The following is a 16,383-nucleotide window of genomic DNA, read 5'->3' on the forward strand; positions in this document are numbered from 1 at the left end:
ATTATTCTCCCATAGTGTATGCTGCATTTTTGTTCTGTTGATGGTGTCCTTTGCTGTACAGAAGCTTTTTAGTTTGATGTAATCCCACTTGTCCAGGGATATGTGTCGAGAAAAAAAGTTGCTCATGCTTATGTTTAAGAAGTTTTTGCCAATATTTTAAGAATTTTACGGTTTCATGTCTTACATTTAGGTAGTTAATCCACTTTGAGTTTACTTTTGTGTATGGAATTGGACAGTAATCAAGTTTTATTCTCTTGAATGTATCTACCCAGTTTTCACAGGATCAGTTATTGAGGAGATATTACCCATTTTATATTCATGTTTCTTTTGTCATATATTAATTGACCATATATATATATATGTAGGTTTATATCTGGACTCTCTATTCTATTCCATGGATCTATGGGTCTGTTCTGGTACCAGTACCATGTTGTTTGATTACTATAGCTTTGTAGTATAGCCTGAAGTCATATTCCCCAAGCTTTGTTCTTCTTTCTTAGGATTGCTTTGGCTGTTGGAGGTCTTTTGTAGTTCTATGTGAGGCAAATGCTGTAGTTCATTGAAAAATGTCATTGGTAGTTTGATAGGGATTGCACCGAAACTGCCAATTGCTTTGGTAAGTATGGCCATTTTGACAATATTAATTCTTCCTATCCATGAGCATGGGATAGATTTCCATTTATTTGTGTCCTCTTTAATTTCCCTCATCAGTGTATGTTAGTTTCAGAGTACAGGTCTTTCACCTCCTTGGTTAGGTTTATGCATAGGTTTTTTATTCTTTCTGATGCAATTGTTTTCCTGATTTCTCTTTCCATTAGTTCACTGTTAGTATATAAGGGACACAACAGTTTTCTGTGTGTTAATTTTGTATCCTGAAAGTTTGCCAAATCCAATTATTAGTTCTAATTGTTTTGTGGTGGAGCCTTTATGGTTTTCTAAATATAGTATCAAGTCATCTGCAAACAGTGACAGTTTCTTCTCCCTTACCAATTTGGATGAGTTTTACCTCTTTATCCTGTCTGATTGCTGTAGCTAAGACCTCCAGTACAGTGTTGAATAAAAGTGGTAAGAGTGGGCATCCTTGGCTTTTTCCTGATATTACAGAAAATATTTCAGCTTTTTGCCATTGAGTATGATGATATCTGTGTGTTTGTTGTATACGGCCTTTATTATGCTGAGATACATTGCCTCTATACCCATTTTGTTGATAGCTTTTATTATGAATGGATGTTGAACTTTGTCAAATGCTTTTTCAGCATCTATTGAGATGGTAATGTTTTTATCCTTTTTGTTGTTGTTAAGGTGGTATATCCCATTGATTGATTTACTAATGTTGTACCATTCTTGCAACTGTAGAATAAATCCCACCTGGTAGTGGTGGATAAAGTGGTGATGTACTTTTTAATTTTGTTTGCTAATATTTTGTTGAGAATTTTTGCATGTATGTTCATCAGGATATTGGTTTATAATTTTCTTTTTTTTGTGGTGTCTTTGCCTGGTTTTTGTATTAGAGTGATTCTGGCCTCATAGAATGAGTATGGAAGTGTTCCCTCCTCTTCTACTTTTTTGAATACTTTAAGGAGGATGGATATCAACTCTTCTTTAAACATTTGGTAGAATTCAGCTGTGAAGCCATCTGGTCCTGGAGTTTTGTTTTAGCAAGTTTTTTTATTACCTATTCAATCTTGTTACTGGTAATTGGTCTGTTCATATTTTCTGCTTCTTCCTGGGTCAGTCTTGCAAGGTTGCACTTTTCTAAGAATTTGTTGATTTATTCTAGGTTGTCCAAATTATTGACATATACTTTTATAGTACTCTCTAAATGCAGAAATTCTCTGCATTTCTGTGTTGTCAGTTGTGACTATTCTTCTTTTGTTTCTTATTATGCTGATTTGTGTCCTGTCTCTTTTTTTCTTGATTAAGTCTGGCTAGAGGCTTTTTCTATTTTATTTATCTTTTCAAAAACCAGCTCTTGGTTTTATTGATTTTCTTCTATTGTTTTATTTTTCTCTATTTTATGTATTTCTGTTGTGATCTTTATTATGTGCTTCCTTCTATTAACTTTTGGTTCCATTTGTTCTTTTTTTTGTTTGTGTGGTTATAAGTTTCCATACCTCTTAGAACCTCTTTTGTGGCATCCCACACATTTTCAACTGTTGCATTTTTGCTTTCATTTGTCTCCATGTATTGTTTGCTTTATTATTTGATTTGTTCATTGATCCATTGATTATTTAGAAGTATGTTGTTTAGTCTCCAGGTATTTTGAAGATTTTTTCTTTTTTTCATGTAATTTATTTCTAATATCATATCATTGTGATCTGAATAGATGCTTTTTTAGTCTTTTTTAATTATTGAGGCTTTCTTTGTGATCTAACATATAATCTCTTCTGCAAAACATTCTGTGTACCTTTGAGAAGAATGTGTATCCTGTTGCTTTTGGGTGGAATGTTCTGAATAGATCCATTAAGTCCATCTGATCTAGTGTGCTTTCAAGTGTCTCTGTTTTCTTATTTATTTTCTCTCTGATGATCTGTCCATTGATGAAAGTGATGTGTTAAAGTCTCCTAATATGATTGAGTTGCTGTCTATTTCCCCCTTCAGTTCTGTTAGTATTCATTTTACATAGGTGCTCCTGTGTTGGAGACATGGTTATTTGCAATTATAATATCCTCTTATTGGACTGACCCCTTTATCATTATGTGGTTTCCTTCTTTGTCTCTTTTTTTCTTTGTTTTGAAGTCTATTTTGTCTGATACCAGTACTGACACTACTGCTTTCTTCTCCCTATTGTTTACATGATACATCATTTTCTATCCCCTCACTTTCAGTCTACGTAAGTCCTTAGGTCTGAAATGAGTCTCTTTTAGGCAGCACATAGATTGGTCTTGTCTCTTTATCCACCTGCTACTACATGTATATTGATCAGTGCATTCAGTCCATTTATATTTAAGGTAGTTGGTGATAGGTGTGTACTATTTGCCATTTTATTAACAATTTCCTGATTGCGTAGTTCCTCTCTCATCCTTTCTTCCTCTTTTATATTCTTCTTTTGTGATTTGATGGCTTTCTTAAATGTTTCATTGGATTTTAAAAATAATTAATAATTTTTTTGTATGTATTATAGGCTTTAAGCTTGCGGTTTCCTAAACATATAACAATCTATATTAAGTTGATGTTCACTCTATTGCAAACACAGTCTAAAAGTATTTCTTGTTTATTCTTATTCTTCCACACTTTACATATTAGATGTCATAATCTGCATTTTTTGTGTATCCTTTGACTAATTTTGTATATGGTTGGTTTTACTATTTTGGGGGTTTTTTTCTCTTATCTTTTTTCAACTTCATACTTGCTTAGTTAGTAATTAGTCTACTGCTTTTGCTGTGAGTTTATTTTCACTGATGAAAAATATTTAGGCTTAAGAATATTTCCGTCTACAGAGGTCCCTTTAGTACATCCAGTAAGGCCAGTTTAGTTGTGGTGAATTCCTTCAGGCTTCCTTTATCCAGGAAATTTTAAATCTCTTCTTCAATCTTGAGTGATAATCTTGCTAGATAGAGGATTCTTGGTTGAAGGTCCATCTGTTTCAATCATTAAATACTTCATGCCACTCCCTTCTGGCCTGTAAAGTTTCTGCTGAGAAATCTGATGATAGCCTGATGGGGTTTCCTTTTGAGTAATTTTTTTCTCTCAAAGCTTTCAGTATCCTCTCCTTATCCTTAATCTTTGTCATTTTAATTATTTTATGTCTTTGTATTATCTTCCTTAGATTCATTTTGTTAGGGGCTCTCTGCACTTCCAGAACCTGGAAGTCATTTTCCTTCCCTAGATTGGGGAAGTTTTCTTCAAAGAGACTTTCTACTCCTTTGTCTCTCTCTTATCCTTCGCTACCCCTATGATACAAATATTGTTTCATTTGGAGATTTCACACAGCTCTCTGCATCTTTTCATTTCTATGGATGTTTTTCTCTTTGTTCCTCGGTTTTGTTGTTTTCCTGGTCTCTAATTTCCATCTCATGATTGTCTCCTTTATTTGCAGCAATCTATTATTCCTTCCTTCCTTTGTATATTTCATTTCAGTTACTGTATTCTTTAGCTCTGAGTGCTTCTTCTTAAGCTCCTCTCTTTGTTGAAGTCCTCCCTGAGAGTGTCTATACTTTGCCATAGATCAATGAGCATATTTATGACTATTAATTTCAAATCTTTATCAAAAAGAATGGTGATATCCATTTAATTCAGCACTCTTTCTGGTGCTTATCCTGTACTTTTCTTTGAAACATATTCGTCTGCTTCCTCATTTTGTCAGTTTCTGTGTTTATTCCCTTGTATCAGGAAGATCCACTGTGCTTCCTGATGTAGAGATTAATGGCTTTAAGAGAAAGGCATCCTGTGGTGCCCAGAAACTGAACACTCTTTACTCCCCAGCGCCCGGCTCTACTTTGTTGTGAAGACCCAGTTGCTGTCGGTAGGCTGTGGGTGGGGCTGCCTTTCTTCCTGCCTGCTGGCAGTGGCTGATCTCTAGTCAGCAGAGGCCCTCTGTGAGCCATGCAGCAGTGCTTCTGCTGGTATCATTGTGTGGGGGCCACCCTGCTTGCCCAGCAGCTACAGCAGTGCTGCTGGGCCAACGGGGTGGGTGGGATAAGTATGCAAGCGACTGTGGTAGGCGGCTGGGCTGCCAGTGAAGAGGAAGGAGCATTTGGAGCTGGCTGCCATAGGTACCTCTGCATTTGGGATCAGAGAGGGCTGGGAAAGCCTCCCTCCACCTGCCAGGCAGCAGAGTCTGGACCACTGCTGGGCCAAGGCAGGCTGGTACACAGAGATACACTTCAAGGTTGAGCTGCCAGTGTTCACGATGGAACACTTGGGGTTCCCACATGCACCTGAACATTTGGGCTGAAGGAGGTCTGGGGAAGCTTCATCCACCTGCCCTTTCCCTGCAGAGAGTGCTCCAGCCAACACTTTTCCCTCTGGCACCCTTCCTGCTTCTGATAAATCTTCCAAACTGCCACCTCTATGTTGGCTCCCAGTGACACTGAAGGAGCTTGCCTGTCCTCCACAAGTGGCAGGAGTCTCAGCCTCCCAGGGTGCTCCAACTCTCCCTGGTGTGCGGCCCCACTAATCACCAAAGCCCAGTGCAATATGGACTCATGTTCCCAGAGCAGATCTCCAGGGCCAGGTGTGCAGGGTTCCTGAGTGCTTATCCCCTCCCAGCTCTGTTTCTCTCCCTCCCCCTTACGGGCTGAGATGTGGGAAGGACTGGGGTCCCAATCAATCAATCATGTCTCTGCCACATTACCCTTCTCTGTGGAGTCTTCTTTTCTTCATCAGATATAGATGGTCTGTACTGCTGTCTTCAGCTGGTTTTCAGGATTAGTTGTTTTTGCTACAGTTACTTCTCTGGTTTGTATGCGGGAGGAGATTTCTGCCTTGCCTTGATACTCTGACATCTTTTTTGCCAGAAGTCTATACACTGTATTCTTATAATAAAGAAAACTAGAGAAAAGAACATGCTTTTTGAAATAGTTGAAAATCTCCAAAAAACTTTCCAATACATTTTACCTTAAAATATTCATATATTAGTTAGCCTGCACAGTTCAAACCTATGATTTTCAAGGAATATGATATATCCCTATATATCATAATTGTATTTATAGGGGAAAATTAGAAATTATTGTATATTTAACCATAGAGAGTTGGTTAAATAGATTTTTATAAACAACTACTCTTTAGGGAGCAATAATGACTTTGAAGCATATTAATTTTGGGGTATATGTTAATATTATGTCCTTTGAAGCTTTGAACTATTGAGCCTAGACAATGACTTCATCTCTTTGGCTGTGCAAGTCCTAGGTGGCATTTTCTTCCAACAGAAGGCCATTTCATACGCACTGAAAATCTGTTGTTCCGTATAGACATGAATGGTCTTAGCTCGATCTTCTGGATAACTTGCTGTAGCCTCAAACCAACACTTGCGGCCTCACCTGCACTTGTATCGTGGAGGTGGCTTCTTTCCTTAAACCTCTGGAACCAAGCTCTGGGCGTGTCAGACTCTCCTCGTGCAGCTTCCTCCCCTGTCTCAGCTTTCACAGAATTGAAGAGAGTGGGGGCCCTGCTCTGGACTGGGCTTTGGCTTGCGGGCATGTTGTGGCTGGGTTGATCTTCCCTCCGGACCACTAAAACGTTCCCATATCAGCAATGAGGCTGTTTTGCTTTCTTATCATTGATGTATTCAATTTCAATTTCCTCTAAGAACTTTTCCTTTACATTCACAACTTGGCTGACTGTTTGGCACAAGAGGCCCAGCCTTTGGCTTATCTTGGCTGCTGACGTGCCTTCCTCACTAAGCTGAATCATTTCTAACTTATGGTTTAAAGGGAGAGACGTGCAGCTCTTTTCCCTTGAACACCTAGAGGCCAGTTTAGGGTTGCTCACTGACCTGATTTCAATAGTGTTGTGTCTCGGGGAGTAGGGAGCCCTGAGGAGAGGGAGAGACAGCGGAATGGTGGTTACTAGAGCAGTCAGAACACGTGCAACATTTATCATTTAAGTTCACTGCCTAACATGCGTGAGGTTTTTGGCACCCCAAAACAATTACTATAGTAACATCAAGATCACTGACCACAGATCACTATAAAAACATGATAATGAAAAATTTAGAAATGTTGTGAGAATTCCCAAAAATGTAACATAGAAACACAAAGTGAGCAAATGCTGTTGGAAAAATGACACCAATAGATTTGTTTGAGGCACGGTTCCCACAAAGCTTCAATTTGTGAAAAAATGCAGCATCTGTGAAGTGTAATAAAGGGAAGTACAATAAAACAGTGTGCGCCTGTATACCAATTAAGCAACAGAAATAAACAGACTGGACTTAAAAAACCACACTCAACTATATGCTTCTATAAGAAACCCACTATAAAAATAGAGTCACAGGTTAAAGGAGAAAAATGTGCATGCTGTGCTGTGTTGAATGGTGTGCTCCCAAACTCATGCCTCCATGGAAACTCAGAATGTGACTCTGCTTGGAAATGCAGTCTTTGCTGATGTAAGTATTTAAGATGGGGCTATACTAGATTAGAGTGAGCCCTGAATCCTAAGACTAGTGTCCTTCTTAAAAAAGACATGCAAATACACAGGACACGGAGACACACAAGAGGAAGGCCATGTGAAGATGGGGGCAGAGATTGGAGCGAGGAAGCCGCAGATCAAGGGACACCGGGGAGAGGCCAGGAGGGTTCTTCCCCCAAGCCTTCTGAGCGAGCGCGGTTTGGCTAACACTTTAAGTGCAGATCTGGGGCCTCCAGAACTGTGAGAGAATAGATTTCTGTTGTTTTAAACACCCAATTTGTGGTAATTTGTTACAGCAGGACTAGGGACTGGTATAAGTGGTAACAATCATCAAAATCAGCTAGAGCAGCTATAATAATTTTGGACAAAGTAGATTTTAGAAGAAGAGAAATTATCAAGGATAAGAGGGGGATTACATGATGATAAAGAGGTCAATTTTTCAAGGCATAACAGTCCCCACCGTTAAAGCCAAGAACAGTCCATGAAGACATGATGACTAAATAAAATGTGGTGTTCTGAATGGGATCCTGGTCATAAAAGGACATTAGATAAAACCAAGAAAATATGAGTAAAGCATAGCCTTTATATATACACTGTACTGATATTGGTTCACTTATTGTGACAAATATACTTACTACAAGATGTTAATAATAGGGGAAACTGTGTACAGGTTTACATGTAAATTTACACAATTTTCCTGTAAATCTAAAACTGTTTTAAAGTAAAAAGTGTGTGTGTGTGTGTGTGTGTGTGTGTGTGTGTGTGTGTGTGTGTGTGTTCTCCTAGGGGAAGAACATGGCTAGATAATTTAAGAAAAATTTAAAATGTCTCAAGATTTGTAAAACATTTTACTTTAATAAAATGCTTATTAAAAAGAAAGCCTGAGTTCCCATTTTTCACCCATGAAATGCTCACAAATTAGAGAGTGAGACTGACATCTTTGTGGGTGTTCTGAGCTGGTCACTGTCATGCACTGCTCACGTGAAGGAAACTGGTAAACCTTTGGGAAAAAATAATTGGCAGTGTTTACAGAGCTCTTTTTTTACAGTGTTCATACCAGGTGACTAAATAATCTTGAAATGTTTCCAAAGGAAAGTGTCAAAATGGAAAAGAAGGTGTTGTCCCCAAGATGTCAGAAACGAGACTTACTTATAACATTGAATATTAAATATGGCGTGCCTTGTCTAATGTCTCGCCAGCTAATATTTTCATAGTAAAAGCCACTTGATTTTCAGTATCCTATCTTTATAGGCTGTATGCCAGGAGCCGAGCACAGTTGGAGAGACTGGGTTGGTAGTTTTTAGAGTAGATGATCAAGACAAGCCACAGGGAAGGTGACCATCAAACTTCGACCCCCAGATCGGGGTGAGTGAGTGAGCGAGAAGCTGACCTGGAGAAGAAGTCAGCTTACCTGGGCTCTGTCTTCCTCATAGCAGTGCCAGACGGGGGCTGGGTAGACCAGCTCCAATGTGGGGGTGAGCCCTAGTGAGCCCTGAACAAGAGGCTCCTGGCATTTTATGTACCCAGAGGTCAGGAAGAGAGGTGAAGGGCTAGGAGGGAAAAGTCCTGAGCTCTGAGTCAGAGTGCAGAAAAACGTCCTCAAGGTCCCCCACTCCTGGTAAGAAGGGCAGGTACCTTGGAAAGGCCTTGACTGAGGGCCCCAGTGGGAGGCCTCAAACAGAGGTGCCTGGTCCAGGAATGCACGTCGGCCAGGGGGTCTGAGTCCTTGGCTACCGCATCCCGCTGCCTGGTATGGGTTGGGCAGCTTCCCCCGGAGGCCTTTCAGGCAGAGCTTTGTAGTGGCCTGAAAGTTCACACATGGGATTTTGGCCTGGAGCTAGAGGCGTCAACATGCTTATCTCTTAAGAGAATGCTTTTTGGTTGCTGTTTACATAGGGAAAAATTTATTTATTTTCCAAATGCAGTATGTTTTTTTAACAAGATGTGTGGTAAAATTCTTAAGTGACATTCCAATCACAGGGGGCAGAATACTAGAATCATATAGAGATGCTCTGAAAAATCAAAAAGGAGTGGGCATCAGAGAGAAGTCATGTTGTGAGTGCAAAACAGCTGTTAGTTAAAAACCATTCTTGTTTGGTGTGCAAGGAAGCAATGGTATAAGCATTTTACATCCTGACTGGAGAGTTTATCACTTACAGATGGTTAAGAAATAAATAGGGAGTTTGAGGTGGATATGTACTACAATATAATTCATCCCATTTAAAATATAAGAGGCTCCAGGTTATGATGTTCTAGCCAAACATGTAAACATCGGGAACAGGTCACTGACCGGAAGCGGGCGATGACTCTATATGGATAACTATGGGAACTTATCAACACATGGATTCGTTCAGTGACGACTTGCTAAATGACTACCAGGTCAAACGGTAAAACATATAATTTTATAGTCAAGTATTTAATGAACTAAATATTAGATCTAGAAAATTATTCCTAATTCAGCTCAGAGAGAAAAATGAGATGGAAAACATGGGGGTTTCACAGTGCTAACTTTAAGAAACTATTAATGTGAACCCTGATGTCCAACATAAGAATTCAAAACAGATCTTAGAGAGAAGAGGGTTGGGTGGGGTGAGAAGGTGAACATTATAAATGATTATGTTTTCTAGAACTTCTTGCATGCATAACTTCTCAGATTGAATATTCACAAAAGTAAGGATGAAAAGAAATCCATGCCCAGACTCTACATGGTAAATATCAGAACATCACAATTTCTCTCAATCTGAGCAGATTCCACATAGGAAAACCTCAAAAAATGTCGTGGAAAGACATAAAGAGAAAGAACAATGAAACTGGTATCAGTTTTCACAAAAACAAAAATGAAGCCTGAAGACAATGAGCTGCTATCATCAGACTACTATTAGAAAAACTAGCTGGTAAGACATTAGACAAGGAATGTCAGATTTAATATTTAACATTATAAACCAGTCTCATTTCTGATATTTCAGAGCCTAAAACTTCATTTTAATTTTGAAATCTTAGCACCCTAAAATTATATATTTAGCATAATAAAGCCCCACATTAAGAAAAAAATAAAATCTTTCAATTAATTTGAAGTGAAATAACTTACCACTTATAAGATCTCATGAAAAAGGAAAGAAATTGGGAAGAGAAAAGTTAAATAAGGAGAATAGGAAAGCAAGAAATATAACAACAAGGAAACAAAGATGGAAATAATTCTCAATAAATATTGCCTTTGCTCAAAATGCTAGATATTATATATTTTTAAAAGCAAAGGGTCAGACACTAAAAGATAGTAAAAAGCAGATGGCCTAGGGAACTCAGGACTGACACAGCAGTGGGTCACTGGGTCTTCTTCTCGTCTCCTGTACCTCAGACTGAGCACTGCAAAGGCCAGCTATCTGGAAATGCCAGCAAGTACAGACAAAAAACAAAAGGGACTTCAAGAAAAATCTTCCCTTTCTAGCCAAAGGACCAGCAAAGGGTAGCATAACAAGGCAGAAAACATAGACAATAATGTCTTTATTTCAGTCAAGCACCACTGAAAACTGTGGCCCCATCCACTCCTGCTCTCAAGGGCTGGGCATGTGGACCAGCACCCTCGTCCAGGCTGACAGAGGAGCCCAGGGCTCCCACAGGGCGGTGCCAGAGAAGGCTGAGTGGGAAGGCAGGACTTTCATCCCCACCAGATGGTAACAGAAGCTCCCTGGCCTCTCTGGTGTCATTGGAGGCCAGGTGGGGAGCTTGCACCCCCTTCCACCCAGCAGTGATGAGGCGACCTCCTCTCCCCACAGATCAGTGCCAGAGGAGACCTAGTGGAGGTGGTCTTGTACCGTGACTCAGATAATAAGGCCACCACCCTGCAGTGTCACTGGAAGCCACTTGAGGAGTGGTAGTGAGACACCCTTCTCTTGCCTTCCAGGCGTAATCAGTGCAGGTCTCCTGGGAGGCATGAACCCTACCTCCACTAGGAGGGGGTCCCTCCTGCCCTGGATGTCAGTGGTGACAGGACAGATAGGACGGACTTCCTCCCCTGCCTTGCAGCAACGAGGCAGCATCCCCCTCACTCCCAAAGTGGAATTGGAGGATGCCAGAGAGAACCGAAGAGTTCCATGAGATCCAGACATTTGGAACATTGTACACAAAATGTCCAGGCTTGACAGAAAATAATTCATCATACCAAGAACAAGGAACAATAAGTAAATGCCAGCACTAAGAAGACAGAGCTGGTAGAATTGTCTGACAAGGATTTCAAAGCAGTCATTATGAAAGCACTTTGCAAGAATTATGAACATACTTGAAATGTATGAAAAGTACAGAGTCTCAGCAAAGAAACAGAAGATACACAGAAAAACTAAGTGGAACTTTTAGAACTGAAAATGCATTGGCCAAAATAAGACTCAGCGGTAGAAGGGGAAAGAGGCAGTCATCTGAAGATAGAAATGACTCAATCTGAACAACAGAGAGAAAATAAACAGAGAAAAAATAATGAACTCTACCTTAGGGACCTGTGGGAAGATAACAAAAAACATAGCATTCGTGGTAGCAAAAATCCTAGAAGGAGAGAGAAAGTGGTGGGGCTAAAAAATATTCAAAGAAATAAGGGCTGAAATTTCCCTAAATTTGGTAATACACATTAACCAATAGATTCATGAATTCAGATTCCAAATAGGATAAACCCAAATAAATCCACGGAAAAATATATCATAGACTACTGAAAATGAAAGACAAATAAAAAATTTGATAGCACTCAGAAAAATGGCACATTACCACAGAAGAAAAACAGTTTAAATGACCCCAAATTTCTCATTAAAAATGGTAACACCAGAATTAAATGGTGCAGTACTTTTCAAGTGCTATAAGAGCTATCAGCTTTAAGTTTTATCTCTGGTGCAAATATCCTGAAGGAATGAAGAGGAAATCAAGACAAACACAGGTGAAGGAAAACTAAGAAAATTTGTCACCAGCAGATCTGTTCTAAAATAATGGCTAAAGGAAATTTTCTTTAAAAAAGGAAACCATGGACATTAGAAAGTGACAAAAAAAAAAATCGGAAAGAGCAAAAATGCAGGCAAATATGGCAGACGTTCCTCCTCCAACTGAGTTTTCTAAATTGTGTCTGTGGTTGAGGCAAAAATTATACTGTAATGCATGTAGAGATACGTACATAGAACTGAAGATAATCATAAACGAGAGAAACTGAAGGACAAAAGTGAAGAATCTTATCTCTATTAAACTTGAACTGATAAATTGAATACCAGTAATCTTTGATAAGTTAGATATACATAATGTAATATCCAGAGAACAAATAAGGAAGCTATGCAAAGGCATAATGCCAAGCACATTACAGATAAATCAATATGGAAGTCTAAAAAATGTTCAAGAACCCTCAAGAATACCTGAAAAGGAAAAACAAAGAAATCAAAAACAGGCAGAATAAGAGAAAAATAAATGGTAGACGTAAACCCTAACAGATCAATAATTACAGTAACTATACAATTATCTGAATACATGAATTAAAAGACAAGAGATGGGTGGAGTGGATTAAAAAAATATATGACCCAACTATATCAAAGTATCACCACTTTGAGAAGTTTGGCAGTTTCTTTTAAAGTTAAACGTATACTTACGATCTAGCAATTTCACACCTGGGCATTGATAACTAAGAAATGAAAACATATGTCCACATAAAACCTGTTCAAGAATGCTCACAGCAGCTTAATTTGTCATAGCAAAAAATTGGGAGAAACCAAAATGTCACCTCAATAAGCAAATGATTAAAACTGTGGTAATTAAATAATTAAAACTGTGGTAATCCATACCTTGAAATATTACTCAGCAGTAAAGAGGAATGTATTTGGGTTGCTCTCAATGCATTGTGCTGAGTGAAGGAAAAGCCTGTCTCAGTTTGATGTCATTTATATAATGTTCCTGAAATTAAAGAGCTGGGAACAGATGAATGGTTTCCAGGGGTTGCAGAGAGGGGAGGAAGTGGCTGTCGCTATAAAAGGGTGACCCACTAGATCTTCGTGCTGGACCTCTTGTGTGTGTTGACTCTGATAACAGTTACATAAATCTACTCACGACCATTACAAACTCCTCTCTAAACTCTTCTGAGAGATTACAGTTGTTGTTATATTGTGACCCACTAGTAAATTGGAAATAACAGGAAAATATTGAATAAATTTTCTGATTCCACTGCAGAAAATATGGTATATAATAACAATACTGTAATTTAAAAAAATTTAAATAAGAAAGCAAAGTAAATGTCACTCAGAAATTTGAAAAGTATTTTTAGTCAGAGATAAAATAAAATTGACAGTCACAGTGTACTGTTGCATACTGAAAGCCATGAATACAAGAAAGAATTAATAAAAATAAAATATAAATAATTAATTAGGAAATCAAAGAAGAATATAAATGACATATCAGTCCAGTATATCTTTTAAGATAAAAAAGTAAAAAGTAAAGACAATAATCTAATTTTTTAATCAATGAACTGGCACAGATACATGAAATTGTGTTGTGGTTTAATATGTAAAAATATGTAAATTTACAAGGCAGTGAAGGTAATCATATAATCTTTATATAACCTGATAATCAAAAATAAAATTCAAGAGTCACCATAGTTAATAAAAAAAGGAAAATACATAGTGAAATTTGAATTATACTTTCCTAGTATGTTAAATAACGTCTATTCTTTCATTTATTATATAAATCTGGTCTTAATATGAGGAACTAATGTATTTACTGTTTTATATTTGGTGGTGAACAAATTACCAAGTAATCCATGAAGAGGGCTGACAAAATTGTCTACAGTTATTACTGATCTTTAACATTATTCTGAAAATTTAAGGCAATTCAATGAACAGAGCTAAATGAATATGACATATAACAATTGAAAAAGAGTGCACATGTCTCATTTCAGATGTTGTATTTGCCTAAAATATCAAAGTATTGTAAAAATGTTTAGAACTAAAAGAAAAATTCATGAAGTTCTGGACTTCAAATTTTCGTATATAGTCAATGGTTTTCCTATACACCTCCAATGGTCACTCAAAAAATATACTGGGTGAACTCATGGCTGAGAGGGGTTTGAGGAGCCAGTGGGTAATGGGGGTGAGATTCACTGCTAATGAGTACAGGATATTTTTTAAAATTAAGGTATCATTAATACACAATCTTATGAAGGTTTCACATGAGCAACATTGTGGTTTCAACATTCACCCGTATTATCAAGTCCCCCCCATCCCTCTGCAATCACTGTCCATCAGCATAGTCAAATGCTATAGAGTCACTCACTGTCTTTGTGCTATACTGCCTTCCCCGAGACGGACCTATGTTGTGAGTGCTAATTATAGTGCCCCTCAATCCCCTTCTCCCTTCCTCCCTTCCCCTCTCCCCACCCACTTCCCTTTGGTAACTGTTTGTCCCTTCTTGGAGTCTGTGATTCTCGGCTGGTTTGCTCCTACAGTTTTGCTTTGTTGTTATGCTCCACATATGAGTGAAATTATTTGATACTTGTCTTTCTCCTCCTGGCTTATTTCACGGAGCATAATACCCTCTAGCTCCATCCATGTTGTTGCAAATGGTAGAATTTGTTTTCTTCTTATGGCTGAATAATATTCCATTCGCCATATTGTACATGTTTTTAACTGGAAGAAAATATTCTAAAAAAAGCTTGTGGTGTTAGTTGCGAAAACCTGTGAATAAGGAAAAATAAAAGGAACATGAATTGTAACATAAGAAAGGAGGGAGGTAGACATTCTTAGTACATAAAGCATTTGTAAAAAAAAACTAGCACATAACAATCCATAATTTCTCATAATTCAATAAAAAAAGAAAATGTTTGTCCTTGTTGAGGGTAAAAACAGAGACAAGTCACCAATAAATATGAACAGATATCAGGAAATTGAAAATTATTAACATACTAATATTTCTTTTTATGTCAGATGGCAAAATGTAAGTCTTGGATTGCAGTGAATTGGTGAGTAAACAGATCAAAGAGAACTGATCCCTGGAATTGTGGTTGCAAATTGATAGAGCAATTTGGAAAGGAATCGGTCAGTATTTAGTAAACGTGAGGTTGCACATTGCCCTTGATATGACACATTATATGTGCATGCTTATGTACATGCAAAGGGGCTACATTTTTTAGAAGTGGTAAATCTAAAAATATCATCTTAAAGAATCAAAGCAAGTTACATAGAATATGAGATTTAATAACATGTACAACTATTTGGCTATCTGGGAGCCATACCCATCCCATTACTATGTTGAGTGTGGAAGTCCTTTGTGCAAGAGGAGTATGATCTGTCTTCCACTTACATCTCTCTCTTTGATGTTATTAATCATTTACACAGCACATTGTACTTGAATCTTCAGCTGACAAACAGGGCTGCTATTTAACTTGGGCATTTTTGTGGCTTTGTGATTCATTCAACTGATGGTCAGGGACACAAGTGAAGAAGTGTAGATGGCTGTGATGTTTGGTACCCTGGTACCCAGCAGGTTAGATGCAGCTGATCTGGCTGAAGAAAGCTGGTCCCTCCTTCCCCCATCGCTGCCCCGTAACTTTTCCGGGCAGATAAGTGGCCGCCTTCAGGGACAGGTCTGGGAGTTCCCAGGTCCTTCGTACAGGGCCCATGGGGTAAGTCTTCCCTGTGTGTCCCTTGGTAGCGTCCCATTGCTCAGGCTCCCCTACAGGGGCCCCCGGCTCTTTCTCAGTTTGGCCCTGCACTGCTTCTGTCTCCTCTTCTCATCTCAGGGAAGGAGATGCTCTCTTGGAGGTCTTACACAGCCTTTGTTATTCCTGTATATTACAAGTCAAGAACTGTTTTCCGCTCACATTATTCTTTGATATATTTGGTGAAAGAATGTCAAGGATAAGGTAGTTCTCAAAAATTAATCACTTACATGGATGCTTAAGTGTTAAGAGAAGAGAGAAGCTGGAAACAAAACACCCTCAGGTTTGCCCCTAATTAAAAATTTAGAGAATATAGATACATATTTTGTTTAAATTATAAATAATCTGTGGATTTCAACATCTATACAATTATATAATAAATGTTATAAATTATGAAACCGATAAACATAGTTTATGTTCTTTGTATAAAATGTTTTTTATGTATGTATATTGAGAATATAACTTAGTCTATGTTCTTTATAATTTCACAATTTATTAATCTTTATTATATAATAGTAAAGAATGTTGAAATTGTGTTTATAATTTACATATATTAACATAGTATGTATTCATATTTAATATATATTATATAACATATACAATACATGTTAACATATATATGGCAATAAATTCTAGAGGATTTTCCTTTG

The sequence above is a fragment of the Manis pentadactyla genome, chromosome 18 (assembly GCF_030020395.1).
Source record: "Manis pentadactyla isolate mManPen7 chromosome 18, mManPen7.hap1, whole genome shotgun sequence".
Classification (NCBI taxonomy): domain Eukaryota; kingdom Metazoa; phylum Chordata; class Mammalia; order Pholidota; family Manidae; genus Manis; species Manis pentadactyla.